The 26,098-nt window shown below is 35.8% G+C and overlaps 1 protein-coding gene across 8 annotated transcripts in view; it reads left to right on the top strand.

Moving 5' to 3' along the window:
• The window catches only part of Dmd (dystrophin), a 2,062,171-nt gene that overhangs the window by 1,609,002 nt on the left and 427,071 nt on the right, over positions 1-26,098 (top strand). The gene's annotated exons all lie outside the window — the stretch shown is intronic.

Raw genomic sequence — 26,098 nt, 5'->3', positions numbered from 1 at the left:
GATGTGTTTATAAAAGAGGGCATAGTCAGAGTATATCAGGCATAAGAACTTTAAATTTGATTTTTTTTGTGTGTGTGTATGTATGTGTGTGTGTGTGTGTGTCTTTATAAAAGATTGTTCTGGGAATAGAGAATTTCATTTGGGAAACCTAACACATACATAAGTCTCTCAGTAGCAGAGTTAAAATACTGACTTCGAAGGTTCATTTGAAAAAGCCTACAGAATTTTTGCATGTTGGGAATAGCTTTATATTCTTACACATTGCACTCATGTTTCTATTCAAAGCAAAAAATAACTTTGCATAGACCTTGGACATTCTTTCACATCCTAAAATAATCCATTCCTTCAGGGTAGTTGCCCTCAATCCTGATTTTTTAATACTTCAAATCATCTTCCATTTACTCCAAAGATTTTTAGAGAAGACAGAAAATCATTTACTTTAACTTGAAACATAAATGAGTGAGATATTGATTTTTAAGGGGAGCAGATAAGGAGGAGTCTAAGAGGTTACATTTAATTGCATGCACTCTTTGTCCCCCTCTCCCTTTCCTCATCCCCCTTTCCTGGAAATGTTGTTTTCACATAGTCTTCTTGTTTCTCACAATTTCAGTAATCTATACCCACCCTTTTTTCATGGGCCTTCACAATATAAGTTACCAGGGATTACCTTGAAATAGTGCTTTTCTTTAGCACATTTATATACAATTTTGATTGACATATTTTTGTAAAGTAATGAACAAACTTTTTAAAAATTCAGAAGTTATGTGTCTATGTATGTTTTCTTTTGTACACCAAATAGCTGCATGACCTAGTTCTTCTATTTAAACATTAAATTTATGTAATAAATGTTATTTGGTAAACATGAAGACACTTAGTTTAAAACAATGCATACATTAAAAAAAAAGCTGGGGTTGGGGATATAGCTCAGTCAGTAGAATGCTTGCCTCACTTGCACAAGGCCCTGGGTTCAGTCTCCAGCACAAGATCCTGGGTTCAATCGCCAACACCACCTACACCAAAAAAATAAAAAAGCTGATGTAACAAGAAAGAGGAGTGGTAGAGTATATTAGTCATTTTCATAGTGCTGTCATTAAACAAAGATAGTTAAATTCCAAAATGACTTTAATGAGGCCTGAGGTAAGGGATTAATGGCTCTGAAATTATTTCTACCTCATTTCTTCCCCATTTTTTCACTTTATGACAATATTTTTACCCCTAATAATGTAAATATCTACTACTTGGGGGTTTAGAAGTTGAGGAGTGTTGGCCAGAAGGCAAGGCAAGGCAGGAGAGATACTGAAGGTCAGGGTGTTTAGGAATCACCTGGAGAGCTGGTTAAAATGCATATTTCTGGGTCTGCCCCCCAAGATTCTGATTTAGCTGGTTTGTAACAAACCCTGAGCTGTGTTTCTAAAAATATCCATGGTGATACTCATTCTGCCAACCTATGGACCATTGTGTAGCACCATTCCAGGGGACAGGGCAATTAGAAAGTGAACTCAAAGCCACCAAAACACTTTCAGTTCCTTCCCACTCTGCCAATTCAATTGTCTGCATGATTTTACAAGTCACTTAACTTCTTAAATCTCAGTTACCTCAACTGAGAATAGGGTTTTTCCAGATCTGGTGGCTTTCAAACCACACATCAAAGCATTCTAGAAGTACTCCAGGTTGCCTCAGAGGCCAGAGGAAAGGACAGGAAGAGGCCTCAAATGGGCTCTTTCTAAGGCTCCCAACCCCCTCCAACCTTAATACTTTTATCATTCATCTCATTCATCTATTCCACTTCAGAGTATGTGATTTTATTTTTTAAAAATATGATTTTATAAAAAGAGATTTAAAGGAAAAGTCCTAAATCTGAAAATGACTCATTAATTTCAACATGTGCAGAACTGAAAGCTTCCAACTTAGTGTACAATTCCAAAGCTTCTCTGCTCCATCCACAGCATGCCCAGCATGGTGCAAGAGTGGCAGCAAGTACATATTTTCTGTTAACTAATGTGAAACTCGACCCCAGGCCCCAGGGGGCCCCTAGTGTGATATGTTTTTAGCTAATCAGACTGCTAAGAGTAGATGGCAACATTGAGCCTTTCTCTGCAGAATCATGTCTGATTCATTAAAAGTCCAGCCTTCTCCAAAAGGATATTAATTACCTTCTGTTGCAGATTTTCTTAGAACATAATTCTTAATTATATCTCCAACCATTATGTGATTTGACCATCTTGGAACTAAAAAATGATCCTATGGAATTCTATTTAAAAGGATTGACTTCAAATATTGCCACATCATTGGTTTGTCTATTTTCTACACTATGCTAAGCTTTGCATGGTGATAACATTTCATTATAATCAGCTTTCATTGTTAATAAGACCTTGTATATATCAAATTGTAGATTGCCTTTGTATGAATTGAAGCCTATTTATCTTCCCTGGGTTAGGTTATGTTAACCAGATTGTAATGTTCTTCTTTTTATTATGTTCTTTAAATCCCCTTCATCTCATACTGCACCAAATGTATTTCTACTATCTTGGAATAAATTAATTCCAGTTATGTGATGGAAAATTTTACCATAAAAGTATAACCTGCAGTGTAATTTTTTCTTTCAGATTACCAACTAGAAAAGGTATATTTTCTTCTAACTAGGAAATTGAGTTATATCCTTGATTTTTAAGAGTAAGATAGGAAAATGAGGTTTGATATTTTTTAATATCCTCTCATTCATTCATTTATTCAGCAACTTGTGTTAAAATCTTCTACATTCTAAGCACAGAGGATGAATGAGACTAGTCCCTTTCTGCTGATATTTCCTAATCTATGTCACAGGCACAAGACTATTCTGTTGAGACTATTCTGTTGACTATCCTATAGTTGCTTTTGACAAAAAAAAAAAAAAAAAACAAAACTGATGGTGGAGCTGGTGGAGCTGGGATTGTGGCTAGGTGGAAAAGTGCTCACTTAGCATGTGTGAGGCACTGGGTTTGATCTTCAGCATCACATAAAAATAAATAAATAAATATAATAGCAGATAGAGTTAAAAAATATATTTAAACTGATGGCTACGCAGCTTATTGGTAAAGAGAAGTAGCTAGAGGACTGTCCTGAATTTTGGAGTGGCAGTTCTCAAGAGAAGGCACCAGCTATCCTAAAGGCAATGACCAATGAAAATTTGTACACTCAAGTATAATAATTAAAATGTAAATAACTAAAGAATGGGAACCAGAAGGGCAGGAGAGTGTCAGGAACCCAGTTTGGGAAGGGATCCATGATAAGTTTTATCCAGAAAGAGGTAATCTCTACCTAACAACTGGTGTTCAAACAAAATGGCAAGGTACAGGCAGGTACCCAGTATTTAAAGCCATGCTCCAACTTAGGCTCAAATAAAGCTTTGGGGTATAAGCTACCTCCAAAGCATCTCAGCCAAAATTACTAAAGATTAAAGATGGCCATTAATGGGAGAGTCTGCAGCCCAAGGCAGCTCAACTCATGCTCACTCGATACTCGAATTACATTGATATAACAGATGGAAAATACTTAATATGGTGTGTGGCACAACACAAGTAAGTGCTCATAAATGTTTGCTGATAGCACTGCTGCTGCTGCTGTTTCTGTTATTAGAAGACCCAGGAAAATGGTATAATACAGGAGTCAATCTGCTGGTGAAGCTTGGGCTTCTAATATTTGGCTGGTTGATTTTTATTGACCCAAGATTAGACACAGCCATTACTTCAGGAATGGCAGCTGTAAAGAACCAAGAGCAGGCAAAGAATGATAATAACTTGCTGTAACTGGACCAGCACTTCCTAGCTAGGTTACTTCTATATACCTCAGTCTTTATGCATACAGTGGAGATAAGGACACCAACCTCATAGAGGTGTTTTGAGAATTAAGTGGTTTATGACACTGGACTCATTTAGGAGACTATCTGGCACCTAGTAAGTGCTCAAACTCCTTAAACACAATCCAGAGTTTATTGATTTAGAGCTGGAAGTGTTGCTATTACAGCCTACAGAACCTCAACAACCATGGCTGGTAACATCTGGCACAACCAAAGACTGGCAAAGCTTTGTTAGAAACCATAAATGCATATTTTTACAACTCCTAGGGTACTTTCCATTTTTCCCTGGAAGAATTTCTTTTTAAGGCAAGGCAACAAGTACTGCAGATAGTGTGTATTATTTCTTTTTCACAACATATTTGCAAAAATTATGGTGAAGAAAATACTACTCCTGTGAACAAATGGCATAAGTAAAATTATGTGAGAAATCTAGTTGAAAGAAATATGGTTCTTAAACTGAGAGAAGTGTCAGTACAAAGTCCTAGAAGGCAGAAGGAATCAGAGTAATCATGATAAAGTCTAAAATACACGCGGGTTACCAGAATGGCAGCAGCAAAATTCATCTCACTCCTCTTGCATGATATCACTGAGTGAACTCTGATGATTTGCTTGACTAGGCAGGATTGGTTGCAGCATCAGGTAAGGGGTTGCAGGTGAAAGGCTCCAGTCCTCAGGCTGGATGGAACTAGGGAAGGCAGGGGCTACCCATCACTGTTGACCTTGGTCTTGGAGTTGATTTCATGGAACCAGCAAATTTTAAAAACCCTCTTTATTCTGTTCCTCACAGAAATAATCCTTAGAGCTCCAGAAAATACTAAGACTTTCTAAGAGTAAGGCATAGTTAAATTTCTGGAGATGAGGAAATAGTGGACTTTTATCTTCCCTTTGGAGTCCCTTGCCTATTTGCTCCATAAAAGTATAAAATGTTGTTGCTTTGAAATTGGAATTCAGTTTTATAGTTTGGGGTATGTCAGAGCTAATCTTGCTAACCTTACACTGTTCTCTGGGAACACAGACCCACTTTTCTAGAAGTTTAGAGTCTTCTTGATTCCTAATATGGTAGGGGTGAAAATTATTTTTCTCACCCCTCACTAGCCTCATATCTGAGGAACCCATAATAGATTAACAAGAGAAAAGCATACAAATTTATTTAAAAGTTTTATATGACACAAGAATATTCACAAATGAAAACCCAAAGAAAGAAAAAGGAACGTGTATGTTTTTATGCTCAGGTTTGATGAAGAGTGGACAGTCTTGCAGAAGTATGATTGAATGAAGTGATATGTGATCAATAATAATAAACTGCAAGAAATTTAGCAAGGCCTGTTTATTAAGAATCTTCTCTGTCCCTGTGTTTTCTTTTTCTTTTTTAATAAATGGACACACTACCTTTATTTTGTTTATTTTTTATGTGGTGCCAAGGATCAAACCCAGTGCCTCACACATGCTAGGTAAATGCTCTACCACTGAGCTATAGACCTAGCCCCTGTCCCTGTGCTTTCAAAGACAAGAACATTTCTTTTCTTTTTTAAGGAGGGGACCTCTGGAATGAGGGTCATATGACCTAAGTTAGAGGAAGGCTACCTAGGTTTCATAACCTGTATTATCACAGAACAGATGAGCAAAAAGTGAGAGGGACTTTCCTATTTCTGGTATTTTCTAAAATGCCAAGGTGCTATATTTTCAGATGCATGCCCCCCAAAGCTCACACTATCTTAACCAACTGACTCATCTCAATTCTTGTCTACTTGTCTTAAATTTGAGGGTCATCCAAATTTCCCAATTTCTTTTCAAACTTGACCTCTCTTTTTTTTATTTGTTCTAATTAGTTATACATGACAGTAGAATGCATTTTGACACATTGTACACAAATGGAACATAACTTCTCATTCCTCTGGCAGTACATGGTGTAGAGTCACACTGGTGTATATAGGGTAATAATATCTGTCTCATTCTATCATCTTTCCCATTTCCACTTCCCCACCCCTGCTTTCACTCCTTTCTGCACAATCCAAAGTTCCTTCATTCTTCTCTACCCTCCCCCACTATGGATCAGCATCTGCTTATCAGAAAAAAAAACATTTGGCCTTTGTTTTGGGGGGGATTGGCTTATTTCACTTAGCATGATATTCTCTAGTTTTATCTATTTACCTGAAAAATGCCTAACTTCATTCTTCTTAAAAGCTGAGTAATATTCCATTGTGTATATGTAGCACATTTTCTTTATCCATTGATCTGTTGAAGGGCATCTAGGTTGGTTCCATAGCTTAGCTGTTGTGAATTGAGCTGCTATAAACATTAATGTGGCTGAGTCACTGTAGTATGCTGTTTTTAAGTCCTTTGGGTATAAATTGAGAAGTAGGATAGCTGGATCAAACGGTGGTTCCATTCCAAGTTTTCTGAGGAATCTTCATATTGCTTTCCATAGTGGTTGCACCAATTTGCAGTCCTACCAGCAATGGATGAGTGTAGCTTTTTCCTCACATTCTCACCAACATTGAATATTGCTTGTATTCTTGATAATTGCCATTTTGACTGGAGTGAGATGAAGTCTTAGAGTAGGTTTGAATTGCGTTTCTCTAATTGCTAGAGATATTGACCATTTTTCATATATTTGTTGACCACTCATATTTCTTCCTCTGTGAAGTATCTGTTCAATTCCTTTGCTCATTTATTGATTGGTTTATTTTTAGGGGTTAATTTTTTGGGGTTCTTCATATATCTTGGAGATTAACGCTCTGAGGTACAGGTGGCAAAGATTTTCTCCCTTTCTGTAGGCTCTCTCTTCATGTTCTTGATTGTTTCATTTGCTGTGAAGAAACTTTTTAGTTGATAAAATCCCATTTATTGATCCTGAATTTTTACTTCTTGTACTTCAGTCTTGTTGAGGAATTTGTTTCCTAAGCTGACATGATGGAGATTTGTGACTACTTTTTATTCTAGTAGGTCCAGGGTCTTTGGTCTAATTCCTAGTTCATTGATCCACTTTGAGTTTTGTGCAGGGTTATAGATAGGGGTTTAATTTCATTTTATTGCATATGGATTTCCAGTTTTCTTAGTACCATTTGTTGAATGGGGCTATCTTTTTTTCCTCCAATATATGTTTATAGTGCCTTTGTCTAGTATAAGATTACTGTATTTATGTGGATTTGTCTCTGTGTATTCTATTCTGTACTATTGATCTTCATGTCTGTTTTAATGCTAATACCATGCCATTTTTGTTACTATAGCTCTGAAGTATAATTTAAGGTCTGGTATTGTGATGACTCCTGCTTTGCTTTTCTTATTGAGGATTGCTTTGGCTATTCTGGGCCTCTTATTTTGTTTTTCAACCAAGAGATTTTGTTGGGGGGCTGCCTGAAAGGGAATAAAAGGAGAGGCAGAGAGCAGAGAGGGGAGAGGAGGTGGGTAGAGAGAAAGAGAGCAGAGAGGAAGAGGGAAGAGAACAGAGAGAGGAGAGAAAAGAAGAAGAGAGGAAGAGGGCAGAGAGCGTGTGCCTGGGTCTCTTATTTTTCTAAATTAATTTCATGACTGCTTTTTCTATTTCTATGAAGAACATCATCAGAACCTTAATAGGAATCACATTGAATCTGCCTAGTGCTTTTTGTATTATGGCCATTTTGTCAATATTAATTCTGCCTAATCAAGAGCATGGGAGATCTTTCCACCTTCTAAGTTCTTCTTCAATTTCTTTCTTTAATGTTCTGTAGTTTTCATTGTAGAGATCTTTCACCTCTTTTGTTAGATTGATTCCCAAATGTTTTAATTTTTTGAGGATACTGTGAATGGGATAGTTTTCCTAATTTCTCTTTCAGTTGATTCATCATTGATATATAGGAATGTAATTGATTTATGGGTACTAATTTTATATCCTGCTACTTTGCTGAATTCATTTATGAGTTCAAGAAGTTTTCTGGTGGAGTTTTTTGGGTCTTCTAAAGATAGAATCATGTCATCAGCAAATAGGGATAGTTTGAGTTATTCTTTTCCTATTAGAATCACTTTAATTTCTTTCTTTTATCTAATTGCTCTGGCTAGAATTTCCAGGATTATGTTGAATAGAAATGGTAAAAGAGGGCACCTCTGTCTAGTTGCAGTTGTTAGAGGAAGTGATTTCAATTTTTTCTCTATTTAGGATGATGTTGGCCTTGGGTTTATCATATATAGCTTTTATAATGTTGAGATATGTTCCTACTATCCCTAGATTTTTAGTGTTTTGAACATGAATGGATGCTGTATTTTGTCAAATGCTCTTTTTGCACCTATTGAGATAATCATGTGATCCTTGTCTTTAGATCTATTGATGTGATGAATTAATTACATTTATTGATTTCTGTATGTTGAACCAATCTTGCATCCCTGGGATGAACCCCACTCTATCATGGTGCACTATATTTTTAACATGTTTTTTTATGTAATTCGACAGTATTTTATTAAGAATTTTTGCATCAATGTTCATCAGGGATGCTAGTCTGAAATTTTTTTTTCCTTGATGTATCTTTGATTTTGGGATCAGGATGATAATAGCTTCATAGAACGAATTTGGAAATGTTTCCTCCTTTTCTATTTCATGGAATAATTTGAGGGGGATTGGTCTTAGTTCTTATTTGAAGGTCTGGTAGAATTCAGCTAAGAATCCATCTGGCCCTGAGCTTTTCTTTCTTGGTAGGCTTTTGTTGGTGTCTTCAATTTCTTTGCTTGAAATTGATCTGTTTGAAGTTGATCTGTTTAAATTTTCTGCCCTCCTGATTCAATTTGAGTAGGCTGTATGTCTTTAGAAATTTGTTGATGTCTTCAAAATTTTCTATCTTATTAGAGTAAAAATTTTCAAAATATTTTCTGATTATCGTCTGTATTTCAGTAGTGTCCATTGTGATATTTCTTTTTTCATTGCAAATTTTAGTAATTTGAGCTTTCTCTTTTTCTGTGTTACTTTACTAAGGGTTGATCATTTTTATTGATTTTTTTTCAATGAACCAGCTTATTGTTTTGTTGATTTTTTTGGATTTTTTGTTTCAATTGCATTGATTTCAGCTCTGATTTTAATTATTTCCTCACTTTTGCTCTTGGTATTATTTGTTCTTCTTTTTCGAGGGTTTTGAGATATAATGTTAGCTTATTTATTCTGTAACTTTCTATTCTTCTATTCTTTTAATGAATGAGCTCAATGCAATGAACTTTCCTCTTAGCACCAAATTAATAGTGTCCCAGAGATTTTGATATGTTGTATCACAATTCTCATTTACCTCTAAGTATTTTTTTTAAATTTCATCCCTTATTTCTTCTGCTATCCATTCATCATTCAATAGCATATTATTTAGTCTCCAGATGTTAGAATAGATTCTATTTTTATTTTGTCATTGATTTCTGATTTCAATCCATTATGATCTGATAGGATGGAGATATTATCTCTATTTTTTGTATTTGCTAGGGGTTGCTTTGTGGCCTAAGATATGGTCTATTTTAGAGAAGGATTCATGTGCTGCTGAGAAGAAAGTGTATTTAGTCATTGATGGATGAAACATTATATATATATATATATATATATATATATATATATATATATATATATATCTGTTAGGTTTAAACCATTAATAGTATTTTTTAGTTCTATAGCTTCTTTATTTAGTTTTTGTTTGGAGGATCTATCCAGGGATAAGAGAGGTATGTTAAAGACACCTATATTACTGTGTTGTGGTCTATTTGCTTCTTGAAATTGAGAAGGGTTTGTTTGATGTACATAGGTGCTCCATTGTTTGGGGTGTAAATATTTATGATTGTTATGTCTTGTTGATATATGATTCCCTTGAGCAGTATGCAATGTCCTTCTTTGCCCTTCTGATTAGCTTTGGCTTGAAGTCCAATTTATCTGATATGAGGATAGAAACCCCTGCTTGTTTATGAGATCCATGTGAATGATATGTTTTTTTCCCATCCTTTTACCTTCAGTCTACAGATGTCTTTGCCTCTGAGGTGAGTCTCTTGGAGACAGCATATTGTTGGTTCTTGTTTGGTTAATCCTATCTGCCAGTCTATGTCTTTTGGTTGACAAGCTTAGGCCATTTACATTCAATGTTAATATTGAGATATGATTTTTATTACCTGTCATTTTGATTTATTTCTGGTTTTTAATTTGAATTAGTTCTTACTTATATTCACTGTTCTTTTTGTGTAGTTCCTCCCTTTGCTGGTTTTCACTTTTATTTTTCATTTCTTTTTCATTCAATATCTTAATGAATATGTTTTATAGTGCAAGCTTGATAGTTGTTAATTCTTTTAACGTTTGTTATTCTTGGAAAGTTTTTATTTCCTTATCAATTCAAAATCTTAATTTTGCTGAGTATAGTTTTCTTGGCTGACATCTACTTTCTTTCAGAGCTTGATGACCTCCCAGCATTGAGAGTCTGGGTTCAGAGATCAGCCGAGATTCATATTGGTTTCCCTCTAAATGTTACTTGTTGCTTTTCTCCTACCTCTGGCAGTCTTTGAAATTCTATCCTTATTCTGTATGTTAGGCATTTTCATAATAATGTGACTTGATGTGGGTCTGTTGTAATTCTGTATATTTGGAGTCTTGTAAGCCTCCTGTATTTGATTTTCCATTTCATTCTTTAGGTTTAGGAAATTTTCGGATATTATTTCATTGAAAGGATTGTGGATTTCTTTCATTTATATCTCCAAGCCTTCATCTATCCCAATAAATATTAAATTTGGTCTTTTCAGGTTATCCCATATTTCTTGAAAATTCAGTTTGTGATCTTTTAACATCTTTTTCTCCATGGTCAATTTGTTTTCAAGATTATGTATTTTGTCTTATTGACTGAAACTTGTCTTCCAAATGATGTAGTCTGATTGTGATGCTTTCAATTGAATTTTTAATTTGCTTTATTAATTTCTTCACTTTGAAGATTTCTGCTTGTTTATTTTTCAGAAACACTCCCTCTTTATTAAAGTGATCTTTCACTTCCTGTATTTTCTCTCTGATTTCATTCCTTATAACATCCTTTCTTAGCAAATCAGTTTAACTATGTGCATTTGAAACTCCTTCTCTGACATTTCTTCCACTGTGGGGTCAATGGAGTCTGTTATTTGAGTATCTTGGTTTACTTGGGGGTGACTTGTTCCCTTGCTTTTTCATGTTGTTTGTATTTCTATCCATTGAACAGTATGGATCTGAGGCAGTAGAGTTTCTACCCTGTGGACTTATAGTGTCCCTGAAGGTTTAAAGTACCTCACTGTTTAGGGGGAGACAAGATAATAGCAACCAATGCAAGCAATATACCACATTAAACCAAATAGTTCCTGCTATGATGTCTACAGTGTTAATTATCACAATAAACAGAAATAATATGATCAGATATTGCCTGCAATAAAAATAGCAAGTTTGCAAAAAGGTTTACAATTTCAAATGGTGGACATGGGGAGAACAGAAATGATAGAGGATGTGATGACTATGAAGGAGGATGAGGGAAGATAAGAAGTAAAAAAATTAAAGGAAGCATGAAAGAGAATAATAGAGATTGGCTGTTAGTGGAAGAAAAGAGAGACAATCAAGCGAAATAGGTAAATAAAAAATGTGAAGTAAAAGTTTTTAAAAATTAAAAATAAAAATAAAAGAATGCAAAACAAAACTAAAATATACTAATAAAACATCCTAGTCCTCAAAGACACAGATCCATGAAAAAAACAACTGATTTCAAAAATGCTAGAAATGAGAAAAAACAAATATGAGTATATATAAATGTTCATGCATGATTAAGGTTATAATTAAACAGAGAAATTTTTAAAAAGAAAGAGAATAAATAAGAAAGAAAAAAATCTCAGTGAAAAGTTATAGAATTCTTTCTGTTGGAGTTCAAATGATTCTTAGCTTCTCAGCACTTTTAGGTGGGGTCATCTGGAGCTTGATGCTTTACTTCTGGATTCCTCAGTGAGAGAGGTAATCCTGTAGGCAGAATTCCTGGGGGCAGAGACTAGGCTTAGGAGGGCTCCAGGCTCTTCACTGAATACCAATTGGTCTAGAGATCTTAAATAAATCCGTGTACCTTAAGGGCCCCATAATTGTCAGTCTACATTGGAAGACTACTCCAGGGATATCCCCTGGGTTCCACTCACATGGTGGAGAAGCCAAATTTTAGCTCTCTACTTCACCTGTGGCCCCCATGTTTCCTGGACTTGGGGTCAGTGTCCAAACTCAATATCTCCTCCCTCCACACTTCCAAATTTCTGGCCAGATGCATCTCTCCCAGCTAGTCTTGCAAGCAGCTGGATTAAAGGGGGGATGGTAGACCCAGGTGGGTTTCCGTGACCAGTTATCCCTATGAAAACTTCTCTCCTCGTTTGATTTTCTCTTAGTCACTTAAGCACACTCTGTGTCGTGCAGTATGTGTTTATTGGGCCTGTATTTGGGGCCAAACTTGGGTTTGCCAGGAATTGGCTCCCTCAGCTGCCAGCCCCCATGCAGCAGCTGCAAAATGATTCCTTCCTTTATCCTCCACATGCTGCCTGGAGAGAGGGCAGCTTCTTTCCCACTCAAGGATATTGTGCAGTGCATCTTTCAGGTTTGTTGGGCAATGTCCTTGATCTCTAAATGCTCCATACCAAGACATGCCTTGGGCCTCCCAAAAATGCGGGTTTCTTTAATTCCACTTTGCTCACAGAGGGACTGCTCTGGCTGGTGCTTCTGGCCTGGCCATAACAGTGGTTGTACTGCTTAGAATTCCTTCCTTATTTTCTTATATCCAATCTCCTGCATCCCTAATCTGCTCTGAATGTCCAGTGTTAAATTCTGGTAAAGTCACCCCACCCATTTGTTTTTGTTCACCCAACTTACAGAGAAGCTGCCTGTCTGCTTTCTTGGTCTCACACCATAGAGCAGTCAGGAAAGTGACCTCCTCTATTCTGCCATCTTGAAAAACCCAAACTTGACCTCTGTCTTGCTAAATTTAGGTAGATATCTACTTTTTTAGCCTAACCAAATCCCCAGTCTTTGTCCCTGTGTTAATGATCTTCACTACTATTATAAAATACTTTGATACAGTCACAAAGAAAATGTTTATTGGTTAACTTTTTAATGGTTGAACTCAAGGTAACATTTGAGACTGTTCTCGTCAATGATTTTGGTGACAACTTTCTCCATCACTCCCATATCCTATCAGTCATAAAGTCTTTTTCCCTCATAAAAAATGCTTTTAGCTCTTTAAATACTTTTATATCTATATTAGTTAGGAAAGGCTAACTGCTAAATCACATATCCCTCCAAATGTAAGACTATAAAATACTTAAAATAGAAGCATATTTTCTTTCTTATTTAAACAGTCTAAGGTGATTCCATGTTAGTCAATGTTGGCGAGGTGGGGTGGTAACCCAGACAGTTATTCAGGTACCAAGGCCCACCAGACTCTTCTATCTTCAATAGCCAATTTCCAAGATTGCCCTTGTAAAGATACTCATCCAGCTCCAAGGAGAAAGAGCTAGAGAACTGCACATTGGAGGTGGCCCATATCCCTTGTGTTTTAATCAGCTTTTTCATTGCTGTGGCAAAAACAAAAAAAAATCGGAAAAGAACAATTTTAGAGGAGGAAAAGTTTATTTGGTGCTCACAGTTTCAAAGGTCTCAGTTCACAGATGGGAAACGCCATTGCTCTGAGCCCAATATCATGCAGAATAGCATGGCAGAAGGGTGTGGACAGTTTAGGACATGTCCAACAGGAAGAAAGAAGAAAGAAGAAAGAAGAAAGAAGAAAGAAGAAGAAGAAGAAGAAGAAGAAGAAGAAGAAGAAGAAAAAGAGAGAGAGAGAGAGAGAGAGAGAGAGAGAGAGAGAGATATCTCCACTTACCAGGGACAAAGTATAAATAAATACACCCCAAACCCAGTAACTTATCTCCTCCAGCCACCTACCTGCCTTCAGTTATGACACAGTTAATCCCTACTGGGGGATCAATCCACTGATTGGGTTACAAATCTCATCATTGAATCATTTCACATCTGAGTCTTCTTGCATTGTCTCATACACAAGCTTTTGAGGGACACCTCATATCTAAACCATAACACCTTGCCTCACCTTACCCTGGCTAGAATTCAGTCCTCTAGCCACATGTAATAGCAGACCATCTGGGAAATGAATTGTAGGTAGCAGCTACAAAGAAGAGAAAGATTTTTTAATAAATATATTTTTAGTTATTGATAGACCTTTATATATATATATATATATATATATATATATATATATATATTGCTGAGAATCAAACCCAGTGCCTCACATATGCCAGGCAAGTGCTCTACCACTGAGCTACAACTCCAGCCCAAAGAGAAAGTTTAAAAGCAATTAGCAGCCTCTTTCAAGTTATTTGTGACATGCCCTCTATCACACTATCCTTGAAATACTTCTCAACTAGATTTCTTCATTGGCCTCTTATCTCTTACCTAGAGCCTTACTCCCCTGTCAATCACTCTACTACACTTATGCCTGGAATAATCTCTAAGATATGACTAATCCTTTACAGCTTTGAGGATAAAAGGTCAAGCTGTTTAGGGGAATATATGATACCTGGTCACCTCTGTAGCCCCATCTCCTAACACAAAACCTTTACTCCAACCATAGGGGACCTAGTCTTTCTGTATCTCTTCTCTGATTTTAAGTGCTTGGCAGTTACCTATAGTTAGTTGTTGCTGTATTGGACAGAGCAGAAAAGTGCTAGAACATAGTAGGTTCTAAATCAATGCTTATTGAATAAATTAGTCAATGATGATGGAGAAAAATTTCATTGATTATGTCATAATTCATAGTTCCTCACTCATTTTGCCCCTTACAATCATTAGGGGCAAATTTTGTATCATCAAATGAGTCTCTTCTTGCTTCTTTCTGGGTAGAAACAATTTTGGAAGTTAAAATATTTTTTCACTATCCAGACTCAACATTTTAGTAGTGTTTTGATTTATATCAATAATCCCTTATTTCTCTTGATTCTTAATATGTAAACTTTGTACAGATATCATTTTGTACGTCAGTGGAATGATGTCCAAGAAGGGTTTCTACATTTTATGGTATAAGAACAACTATTCGGTTTTCTTCTGCTTTACAGAATGAAAAATTCTCGGAGCAGTTTTCATCTGGAAGAGTTGTATTGGGGTTATTTCTCAATTCCCAGCCCTTGAGTCAAATATAGGTTGACATTTGAGCAGCAGTGTCTCTTGGCTAATCAAGAGCGTCTCCTTTTGCTATGCTTACTGTTAGAGAAATGGGGAAAGTCAGCTGGGTTTAGAGATTAGGTGAGAGACTCAGAGGCATACATTTGATAAGTCATAAATCATTTCCTGTTTATAAAAGCACATGCAAAGACACCCATAAAGTCTCCAAATGAATGGTGTTTCACTTTTCCTTCAAAAGCTCAATGGGAATAGGTGCTTCTGACTTCCCATGTGAATAAAAATAATGAATCCTGATTACCAGGTATGTTTAAATTGATTTGCAAAGCAAGTGAAAAAACATCCAGTTAGTATTGATAAGCATCTTTTAAACATCAGAGGATTACTAAAGGTTCTTATTTTTTTAAAAAAAACTAGCATATATTGGGATGCAAGTAGTTATTATTCAGTGTAAATTTATCTCTTCTCCTTACATTCACTTATTTCAAAATGCCAATGTGTGAATATTACAGTCCTGTTTTCCTTAGCAATCCAGCAGTTGTTTGAGGTGTCCAGTTTCATACAGAATGGCTACCAAAAGTTACCACAAACTGATCTCCATGTTATGCTTGTGAGTGGCAGTTGCCAAAAATTGTGTCATCAGATTACCCTCTCCCGATAAATTGTTTATATTTCCTCTTTGAAATATGCATCCTTGTTGTATGCCTGACCTCACCACTGAAATGTAACAACCACAAAGACAGGCACCATATTTGCCCTGTTCACTATATTCTCAGTGCCTAATGCCATGAGTGGAATATTAATAGATATTTAATCAATTCCAGTCTTTACCTATTTATACTGGGACATGTATTTGTTTGTGTTCTGCTGTCGTTTGTGTAGATTCAAGTCAAATATGGTTCATAATAAAATTACAGATGATATTTTTGTTGTCCTACTCACAATTCTTCCTCACCCTGCATTGTTTAGCCTGACTGACAATGGCCACTAGTACTTATAATATTGGCCTTCTAGGGAATGAACTTGTCACTACATTTTATGTGATAGTTTTATTATGTTGAAAGCTATTTTCTGTGATCATGCTATGTTCTCACATGGTATACCTAGATTTATTTATGCTTGTGACCCAAGGCAAGTTGTTAACCTTGAAAGTAGTTTAAAATTTGAAAGATGGTAAATCATAAGGCTGGTATTTATGATTTATCTCAGTAAGGAATCTAGAGGCCAGGTGTAGAAAAGGGTAGGGCACATAAACAAGAAGTGAAGAAATCTGGGTTTTGTTCCAGCACTGATGTTAACTTTGAGCAAGTTGCTTTACTTTTCTTGTCCTTAATTTTCTCTTCTGGCCAACAAAGGAATTAATTAGTTCAGGGAAGAAAAAATAATATATAACTTCCATTTCTCCCTAATTTGCCTGTGGATGAGAATCATGGCTAATCAATCAGTATATTATCAGAATACTTCTCAAGACAATGCTCCATGAAGCTACCACCTACTATTAAGAGTTAACACATAGGTAAAAACTCTTTGTCATCTCTAGGCAGCATTGTCTTTTTTTATTCTCCAATTTTAAAATTCTAATAAGACTTCTAAATAGATTGAAGCTGCTACTTCCAACAAATTCATTTCTAAATAGCTATACTTCACTCTTTGACTTCTGATTTGTTTAATTTAATATATTATGTCTAGATGGTTTATGATAATTTTATATAAAATCTCTAGAGGAAAAAATTTGGCATCTCCTACTTTCATTATAATAGGATTTATAAAAGTATTTCTCTTTAAACAGAAGCATATATACTGATAGCCCATAGGATATTAGCCTTCATACATAAAATAGTATCAATAAAAATTGTCAATCATTAGAAAAGACTGGCAGAATAGTTTTCTGATGCAAGTACACATTTATTTATCCATTTGTTTTATGGTGTGTGTGTGTGTGTGTGTGTGTGTGTGTGTTGCATTGCTGGGTGTCAAACCCAGGGCCTCGTGCAGTGAGGCAAACAATCTACCACTGATCCACATCCTTATCCCTATTTTATGAATGTCTATTGATAGTCGGGGTATTGTGTTAGACAGTAGACACATATCAATAGAAAATGCAGGTTTGATCTCTATCATCTTTGATATGTGGTCTAGTAGGGGAGGAAAGAAATTATGCAAGCAACTACCACATGGTAGGAGTGGTACTATGGTAGTACTATGGAAGTGCATAAGATAACCTGACCCTGGCTTGGTGGGATGGGGAAGGCTTCTCCCAGGAAGTCTCATATCTACTGAGAGTTGGGGAGAAGCAGAAGTTAGCCAGGTGAAGTTTGGATTTGGAGGATGGAGTAGTATATGTAAAGTCTGGAAGTGAGAAATTATATGACACTTCCAGGAACCAAAGGAATCTCAGCATAGCAGAGACAAGGGGATAACTTCAGGACACTACACTCAACCTTCCATATCCACAGATTCTTTATCTGTAGATTCAACCAACTACAGATCTACAGATCAGAAGATTTAAAATTTTTTTAAATAATTTTAAAATGTACTGAAAATGTAGACTTTCTTTCTTTTTCACCATTCCTTAAGCAATACAGTATGACAACTATTTGTATAGCATTTTCTGTATTGTGTATTATAAGTAATCTAGAGAGGATTTTAAGTATACAGGAGAATGTGTATAGATTGGATTCAAATGTTGTGGCATTTTGTGTAAGGATCTTATGCATCCATGAATGTTGGTATCCACTGGGGTTCTAAACCAATCCCTTGTAGACACAGAGGGATGACTATATTAAAGTTATCCAGGTGAGTGATGATAATAGTATAGACTAAGTTGTAGTGATGTAGAGAAGGAAGGGGATAGACATGGTAGTAATTTAAAACACAGCATCAGTACTGTTATTATTGATTGGTTTATGGTAGGTGACTTGGAAGAGTTAAGTCAGTCATCTAATTTGGATTATTATGTATATGGTGGTGTCATTTATTCAAATACTTTCCACAAGAGATGGGATGTGTTTAAAGGAGATAGAGAATGGGGGCATAGGGATAATATTTAGTCAAGTCTTGCATGTGTTGGGGTTTAGTTGACCATGGAACACACAAACATATATGTCTAGGTAGTTGGTTTTGTGAGTGGTACTTATGAGAAAAAACTGGCTAATTTTATCAGTATATAGGTAGTTAAAACTTTGCAAGAAGTTGAAATGGCTCAGTGTAAAGTTGTAGATAGAAAAGAGAAGGAGGACTAAGAGCAAACCCACTTAAACAGCAACATTTCAGGGAAAATCAAAAGAAAAAGAATCCTGTGATGAAAATAGGAAAATAAGCAATTCATTAAGAAGAAGACAAAGCAGGTGCATATGAAATCACTTTCAAGGAAAAAAAAAACACTTAAGAGTTGTCAAATGCTGCATAAGAGTCATGGAAGATAAAACCAAAAATAAGTCCATTAATTAGCCATAAGTAAAGTATTAATAACCTTGATATGAGTGATTTTAGTGTTGATTTTTGGAGGACCCAGTAAACATTTAGTGTTAAATAGGGAACAGGACTGCAGTGGATTGAGACATTTAGGAATTGAGAACATAGAGGAGCAGCTATAAAGCAATTCTTTCAAGACTTATGGTTGTGTTGGGAAGAGATAAAGATCATAGTAGTGGAAGATGGATGTAGGGGCAAGAAGAACACAGTTATAAGAAGAGAGAGACTTAAGTGTGTTTAAATAACAATGGGAAGCAGACAGTAGAGAGGGAGATAAATGAGAATAAAGGTACTTAAGAAGGAAGGTAGGTAAAATTTAGGAATTAGACTGAATAGGGATGAAAGTACATCTTTTTAAATTAATTTTTATTGGTTCATAATAGTTATGCGTAACATTATGATTTATTTTGACATAATTATAAACTCATGGAGTATAATTTGTGCCAATTAAGTTGCCAGTAGTTACCCTTACCCTCCTCCTCCTTCCTCCCCCTTTTCCTTCCTTTTACTGATCTGAAAGTATATATCTTTTATTGCAACTTCAGAGGAGGAGAGAAGAATGGGCATACTTGCTGGTAGTTTTTTCTTTTTTTTAATTTGGTGAAAGGTTAAGGTAGGTTCCTTCTATTAGATTTATTTTTCTCATTGAAGTGGAAGCTGCAGTTGAATGCAGAGTGATGGGGAATGCTTTGGAGTCTGAGATTTAAAGAGAGTGGCAATTTGAAATAGCTGCTCTGGGATATTAGATAAAATGTCAACTACAGAATTGGTGAGTATTTTCAGTCCATTCCATTTTATTTGCAGTTTTACATCCATTTCATTGCTTCTCAGTTTGTGACAACTGTCTCAGAAACTTCCTTGTACTTCCTATTTCCACCTTTTTTTTCTTACCTCCCCAATTTAATGTATCCAAATTTTTAAAAGTATGTATACTTTTAAAAGTATATGTATACCAACTACCATGAAATTTGCTGATGAAAGATACTACAAAATTAATTTTAGTTTTGGTTTGTTGGTTTGCTTGTTATTATTAATCCTAGGCCACAAAGCTACCTTGCATAAAATGAGAGGATTAGAGCGGAAAACAATAGTTTTCAATTATCTTGTCAATTTAAGGTCATGTGGCTAGTCCAAACAGATATTATAGCAAAAAAAAAAAAATTCTACTTTGAGATTTTTAACTCCCAGGATAGATTTTCTACCTAATCAAAAGAACCTAATAATTACTCAATCTCCTCTTAAATTGTTTAGTTTTCTGTGCAAACAGTTTTACCTGTTAGCTGATTTCGTAAGTGTTAAATTAAGAAAGATTTTTCCTGAAGGCTCATTCATCATGCACCACAACTTCTGATGTGTTAGAGTTGCTCAATATTCAAAGTGCTTTATATTTGAAATGCCTAATCTAGGCCATGATACCATTCTTTTTTTTTAAAAAAAAAAAAAAAAGAACAACTTTTGCCCAGGCTGGAGCTATATCTATCCTGTTCATCACTGTGGCATGTAGGCCTGGCATAGTACTAGGCATACGGTGAGTATCCAGAATTAACAGAATGAATGAATGAAGGGACAAAGAAAATGATAGTCCTACCATCCAACCAGGGGTAGTGAAGAAAACTGCTATAACTTGGAAAATTGGAGGGGGAAAATTGTCAAAGCAATCACATGGTAAACTGGGCTGCTGTAATGAGCAGCCAATGTTCTTTTATCTAGTTTCATACTAAGGTTACCAAGATCACTAACCCTCTTTGATGTTCTTCAGTGAGTTGACTTCTTTCATAACTAATATCTACATTAATGTATCCAATCATTTGTTTGATAACCCTTAATGGGAAACAAAGCAATTGCATGCCAAGTAGTAAGGTGAAAGCTAGAGATAAAGTGGTAAAGAAACCAGGTACAGTTCCTGCCCTCAGAAGCTTCTAGGCTAGTGGAAGTTTCCATTCTACTGTCTTCTCTCTGCTTTTCCTGAAAATGAAAAGTCTGGCATATATAAACTGCCATATATTTTTCAAATTCTCTGATTATGGATTTTTTACCTAAATTGGTGCTTAATCCATGGCTTGTAAATCTAAAATCCAGAATTTTGTTGTTCTTGTTCTAATTTGTTTTTATATACCCATTCTCCTTAGATACAAATGGAAATGTCTTGAAGGAATTTTTTCATTGATATGGAAACCCTACAAAGTCATTTTTTTTAAAGTAAACTTTGTATTAGATGGGGTTAGGGATATTTCTCATTGGTAAGCAAGGCCCTGAGTTCAATCTTCAGCAGCCCCAAATCATGATAATAATACCAACTTTATATTAAATTTGTCAAGTATAAATACATGTAGAGTGAATTACCTCTCCATAAAGGAAAATTTAAAGTATTTCAAGAAAGCAAGTTTTGTATTGCTACCAAATGCAGAAATTTTGATCCTCATTTGCTGAGAGAAATATGACAGATGATACACAATAGATGTTATATTATCATTCACTTACCTTCCTTAACTTTAAAAAAAAAAGGTTTATCTTTCAAGAAGCTATTCTAGGATCTTTCTCTTGACAGTGTCCTAGTTCTTATCTCTGCTACACACAGGCTCACAAAATGTATTCTTTGAAGGGCATTTTGTTTTTTGTTTTTTTTATTTTCCTTCCCATAGCAAATACAACTGAAGGTGTTTACTCCCCATAGTGAGAGGGCACCTGGATACACAAACAGTGGAGTGAACCTCTGCCTTTCTCTGTTTGTCATTCCCTGAATGTAAGAAACAGGTGCAGTGATCAATTCAATGTGTGCAGTGAACCCCAGGCAGGCAGGGAAAATTGTGTCATGGACCTTTTGTTACTTAGAATAAGTGGGAAGAAAGACTGCCCCAGCTGCTTCTAAGAAAACATAATGACTCAGTCAGGACTTTCCCCACATTATTGGCAGTGGCAGGTTCATCCATCCTCATTTGCCTAGGACAGTCCTGGTTTATGCCTGTTGTTCTCATGTGATTATTAATAGCACTGTGGATGCTCTCAAACGTGTTCAGGTTTGGACAATAAACTATAGGGACACTCTATTTACAAGTTGGTCTATCAGGGATGGTTAGTGCTCACCATAATCTCTCTCTTGATGTGAGAACTTGGTACTTTTGGGAAATGAAATTGTACATGAGATGTATTCAGAGTGAGTGAACGTAGAAAAATGACTGCAAATGCAGCTCAATTTATCCAGTGTCTAGTTTCTGCTCAGTACCATGCCAGGTACTGATAACAGAGAGGTAAGTTCTGTTCTCCAGCGTTCACCTCACACATACCTGCAAGCCATCTTGAAAACATACTATCTCCCCTTAGTATTACTCTAGCCCTCACTATGACTTCACAAATGGTATAAGTTTGTGATATTCCACTGCTGGGCCTTATTTTTTTGGTAGCTTCAATGGCAATGTATCATGTTTTAATTAATAGAACATCATGTTATGAAACTGTTAAAACAAATATTTTCCCCAGGCATGAAATGTGTTGTCAGTGAAAATTTCACATCTAGATATGAGGGACAAAAGAGATGAGGAACAGTGTAGTAAAATGTTTCTAAAGGATGCTGATAAAATGTTTGGGTATTCTAATGTGTTGCCACAACATAAAGTGTCTTATAAAGCACATTCTTTACAAGCTATCCATCAATGTGTACAAATCCATTTGCATTCCTTACTTCCTACCCTTCTCTTTTGTTTTGTTTTGTTTTAGTACCAGGGATTGAACCCAGGGTACTCAACCACTGAGCCCCAGCCCCAGCCCTATTTTGTATTTGAATTAGAGTCAGGGTCTCACTGAGTTGCTTAGTGCCTTGACAAATTGCTAAAGCTGGCTTTGAGCTCAAGATCCTCCTGCCTCAGCCTCTTTTCAAACTGCTAGGATTACAGGCATGTACCCCTGCACCCAGCTACTTACTACCCTTCTTTGGTGGGGAATCTTGTTGCTTTGACAAAGAGACAAGTTGAGGAAACTGTAGAGTTTTATTGTTGTAGCTTTTTTAAACAATTAAAGGAACATACCACAAATAATAGAAACAATAGGAGAGCTGACCCTGACAGTGGATACAGCAGTCAGAGGTAAGTACAGAAAAGAGAAACTACTCTAGGTATGTTAATCAGAGAGGGGTTTAATACAGGGAATTAGATACATACCAATATTTTGGAAAGGCTAAAGGAGTAAGTTTTTGGACTTTTCTTCTAGGATAGATTTCTAAATCCAGATAGAATGGATCCACTAGGAAATGACCATCTCTGATGTACCACTGAAGCAATAAACTAAAGAATATAATCTGTAATTATGAATTAGGAACCAAAAATTTGAAGTATAAAGGCTTCCATTTTTATAGCTGATGTTAGCAACTGCCTTTTCCCACAGAAAGCTGGAGAATGGACTTTGAAACTATGGTATGGGAAATCTCACACATTAAGATCACCGAAAGAAACAGCCAAAGGGGGCAGGAAGATGTGCTATATATACCTTACATCCATCTTCCAAATCTCTCACAAGTATATTAGGTGTAGGGTTGCTGGATTTATCAAATAAAAATACATGCAAGCATTCTTCTACTAAAATATTTATTGTTTACCTAAAATTCAGAATTAACTGGACACACTATATTTTATATGAAAACCCTAATTTATTGTAACATAATTCATATCCAGAGCTTTAGCTGTCTGGCAAATACTTTAGTTGTCTGGCAGAATTTTTAATTGCCAACCTATGCAACTAGAAGGAGCTTGAGTAAGTCTGAGTATACCAGTCCATAGTATTTTACCCAAAGTAGTTGTCCTACCAAGAATGATTGAAGCCTGTCTGCCCCCAGACACTTGCTATCATTTGAATACAGTCTCTGAAATCCTACCAATCTGTGATTCACTTGGTTTCACTCAACTTCCTCTTTTTAAAATGCAAAAATTTCCCAGCATGTGAAAGTGGTCATCTATATTCTGGGTATAAGATTTTTAGCAGGTAGGACAGAAGGATGACTAGAAAATGAGAAACTCTGCGGGGAAATTACTAGCACCAGAAAATGGAAGGAGATGAGATGATGCTCAGTCAGATCTCCTTTGCTTCCTGTTTTGCATTGGGTAAATGCAGGAATCAAAATAGGAAATATTTCCCTTTTATATTTCTTCTCCCTTTTGTACCCCCAAAGATGCCTTCTTCCCAAATCACATAACCCAAGGCATTGCCATTGGAATGACACAGATTGCCCATGTTATAGGTCACATAAAGTATATATGCATGCTGACCTAAGACATGTATATTCTCATTGTTTCAATGGAAATTTGAGTACAAGGTTCTGAACTATTGACTTGCAAATGATTATTGGTTAGAGAACTCTTTGTGAGTTGGGAATTGCTTGTATTTATTTCATGAGTAAAGATGTCAAAAGGTTGAATGCTGAATCTGCACCATGCTAATTAACTATTTTGTGAAAAGACATATTAGCCTAAGTAGGAAAAGAAATAATACCTCTCCAAGAAACTAAGGCAGAGGAAAAACAATCACAGAAGCACAAGGCCACTCTTCAAAAATACAAAAATACATTTTTGTTTCCCATTTTCTCTTGGAGTATTTCTTCTGCATTTAAAACAATTGGATAGTTTCCAGGCTACTGATTATAACAGGAAATCAGTAGCAATGGGAAGCAGTGTGACTTGGGGAAAAATAATAGAGGTAGTTGTTCCCCAAGTTATCCTGGAGGACTTTCCATGCCAGTGAAATCAGGAAGTAGAAGCTTGGCTATCTGAGAGTGAGCAAACAGCCCTACTGAGAATGGTGCTATCTTTTCAATCCCTTTCTCTCTGATGGTAAGCAAGAGTGAGAAATAGGGGAATTCTTTGGCAGAAAATTTTATCCAAGAGTTGACTAAAAGAGGATATTGTTACAGTGAAATCTACTTTCCATGAATTGTTTTCTATAAGAGCAAATAGAAGATAGCATTGCTTCTTTGACAAGTGCAGTGAACTTTACAGATAACTTGTATGCTTCTTTTGGAATACAGCAGACTTCTGTTTCTTTTATTTTAGAGGTACAGTAGCTTCATTTTTCTCTTTGAAAGTTTACATTATTTTCCCTTAAATTTGCCTCTTTACAAAAACATTATTGTACTCTAAAAGCAGATTGCCATTTGATGAGAATTTGTCAGCATTTGTAAATTGAAGATCCTCAAATGGTTTTTACTGATTATAATTTAATTTCAACATCTAATGATATTTTAAAACACATGAGTTATTTTGTAACTTTCAGCATCTCAAGGATAAATTTGATTCCATAGACTCTGTTGTGCCAAATGAAATATTTCTTTTCAGCAAAGAGAGAAGCACAGGAGGGAACCAAATTCTCAATGCTTTATATAATTCAGACTTTATGTGGTACACTGTTTCTCTGTGAATATTGTCATGTTTAAAAGAAAAGATAATGGACATAAGCATTTAAAAGCTCCAAGTCCTCCTCTTACCATTTCAGAATCTATTATTAAACAATGATTATAGATCTAAAAATCTGACCTTTTAAAGGATTTGATGTTTCCTGTTTATTAAGATATATGACTTCCCTATCATATTATATGATTGTCAATATTGAAACCAGGAGCCTAGTGAAAAATTAGTATGTATCATTTGGTGAATATCATGATTGGCAATCTGGGTATGCAAGATATTTGGGGGTTTGGGACATTCCAAAGCTTAAAATCTTATATTGATTTTATAGTAAAAAATAATCTTAGTTACTTTTGAGGTTTCAAATTTGACTGCCCAAGGACTATTTCCATCTTTTCTCATCACCACGCAGTTTTCCAGGAGCAAGCATTCATTCATTCAGAGAGCTGTTGCCTGTAGTTTCCACTTTTCCAGCAGTAACACTAAAAACCCTGAGAATAGGCCCTAGGATTTACAGAGCTCAGCTTCTCAGAGCAAGCAGATCCATTCAGCTTTTACCTGTCAGTTTGTGAACATTCACTTGCCTATTCAAGCAGTTTCTTGTAACCACTGAAATCTGAGAGAAAATAAAGAGAAAGGGAGAAAGGTGCAAAAGTCTAACTCATATTCATAGACTTATCTCTCTAATAGAGAGGATGTTTTATCTTCTTTTATTTTTTTTTCTTAATCAAGCTATTAGCATGAAACAAGGACATGTAATCTTACCAGAGTGAAATTGGGGTCATGCCATAGGGTAACTGAGTGAGGGCTCTATGGCATGATGATGTATGGCCGCTGTACAGCAATGCCTTTGCCACATCAAATCTGCCCTTTAATTACATTTTAAATCTCATTTGAAGCTATTTTATCATTATGGAAATTGTTCTGTAAATGTGCCCAGAATGAGACCCAGTACAAGTTTGCTGAGAAGAATTGAAGACAGAGATTAAGTGGCAGCTAAAACATTATTATCGGACAGAGTTTTCTTGGCTGTAGGCAGAACAGACCATGCAATAACAGAAAATCTTCATTGATTCAGAGGTGTACTCTCCCTAGATTATTACAGGACACTTTTGCCTGAAGCACTATCACTTCTTCGATAAGCTTAAGGAAGTGTTCTGCTCCCCAGCTCAGCAGGCTTTTTTCTCCCCAACCTCGGAACCATCTTTTAAATTTATAGTTGCCAAAATGAATAATACAATATTGGCCTCGTGT

This window comes from Marmota flaviventris, chromosome X, assembly GCF_047511675.1.
Source record: "Marmota flaviventris isolate mMarFla1 chromosome X, mMarFla1.hap1, whole genome shotgun sequence".
Classification (NCBI taxonomy): Eukaryota; Metazoa; Chordata; class Mammalia; order Rodentia; family Sciuridae; genus Marmota; species Marmota flaviventris.
The sequence above is the reverse complement of the archived record's forward strand: the minus strand, read 5'-3'. Positions and strand labels throughout refer to the sequence as shown.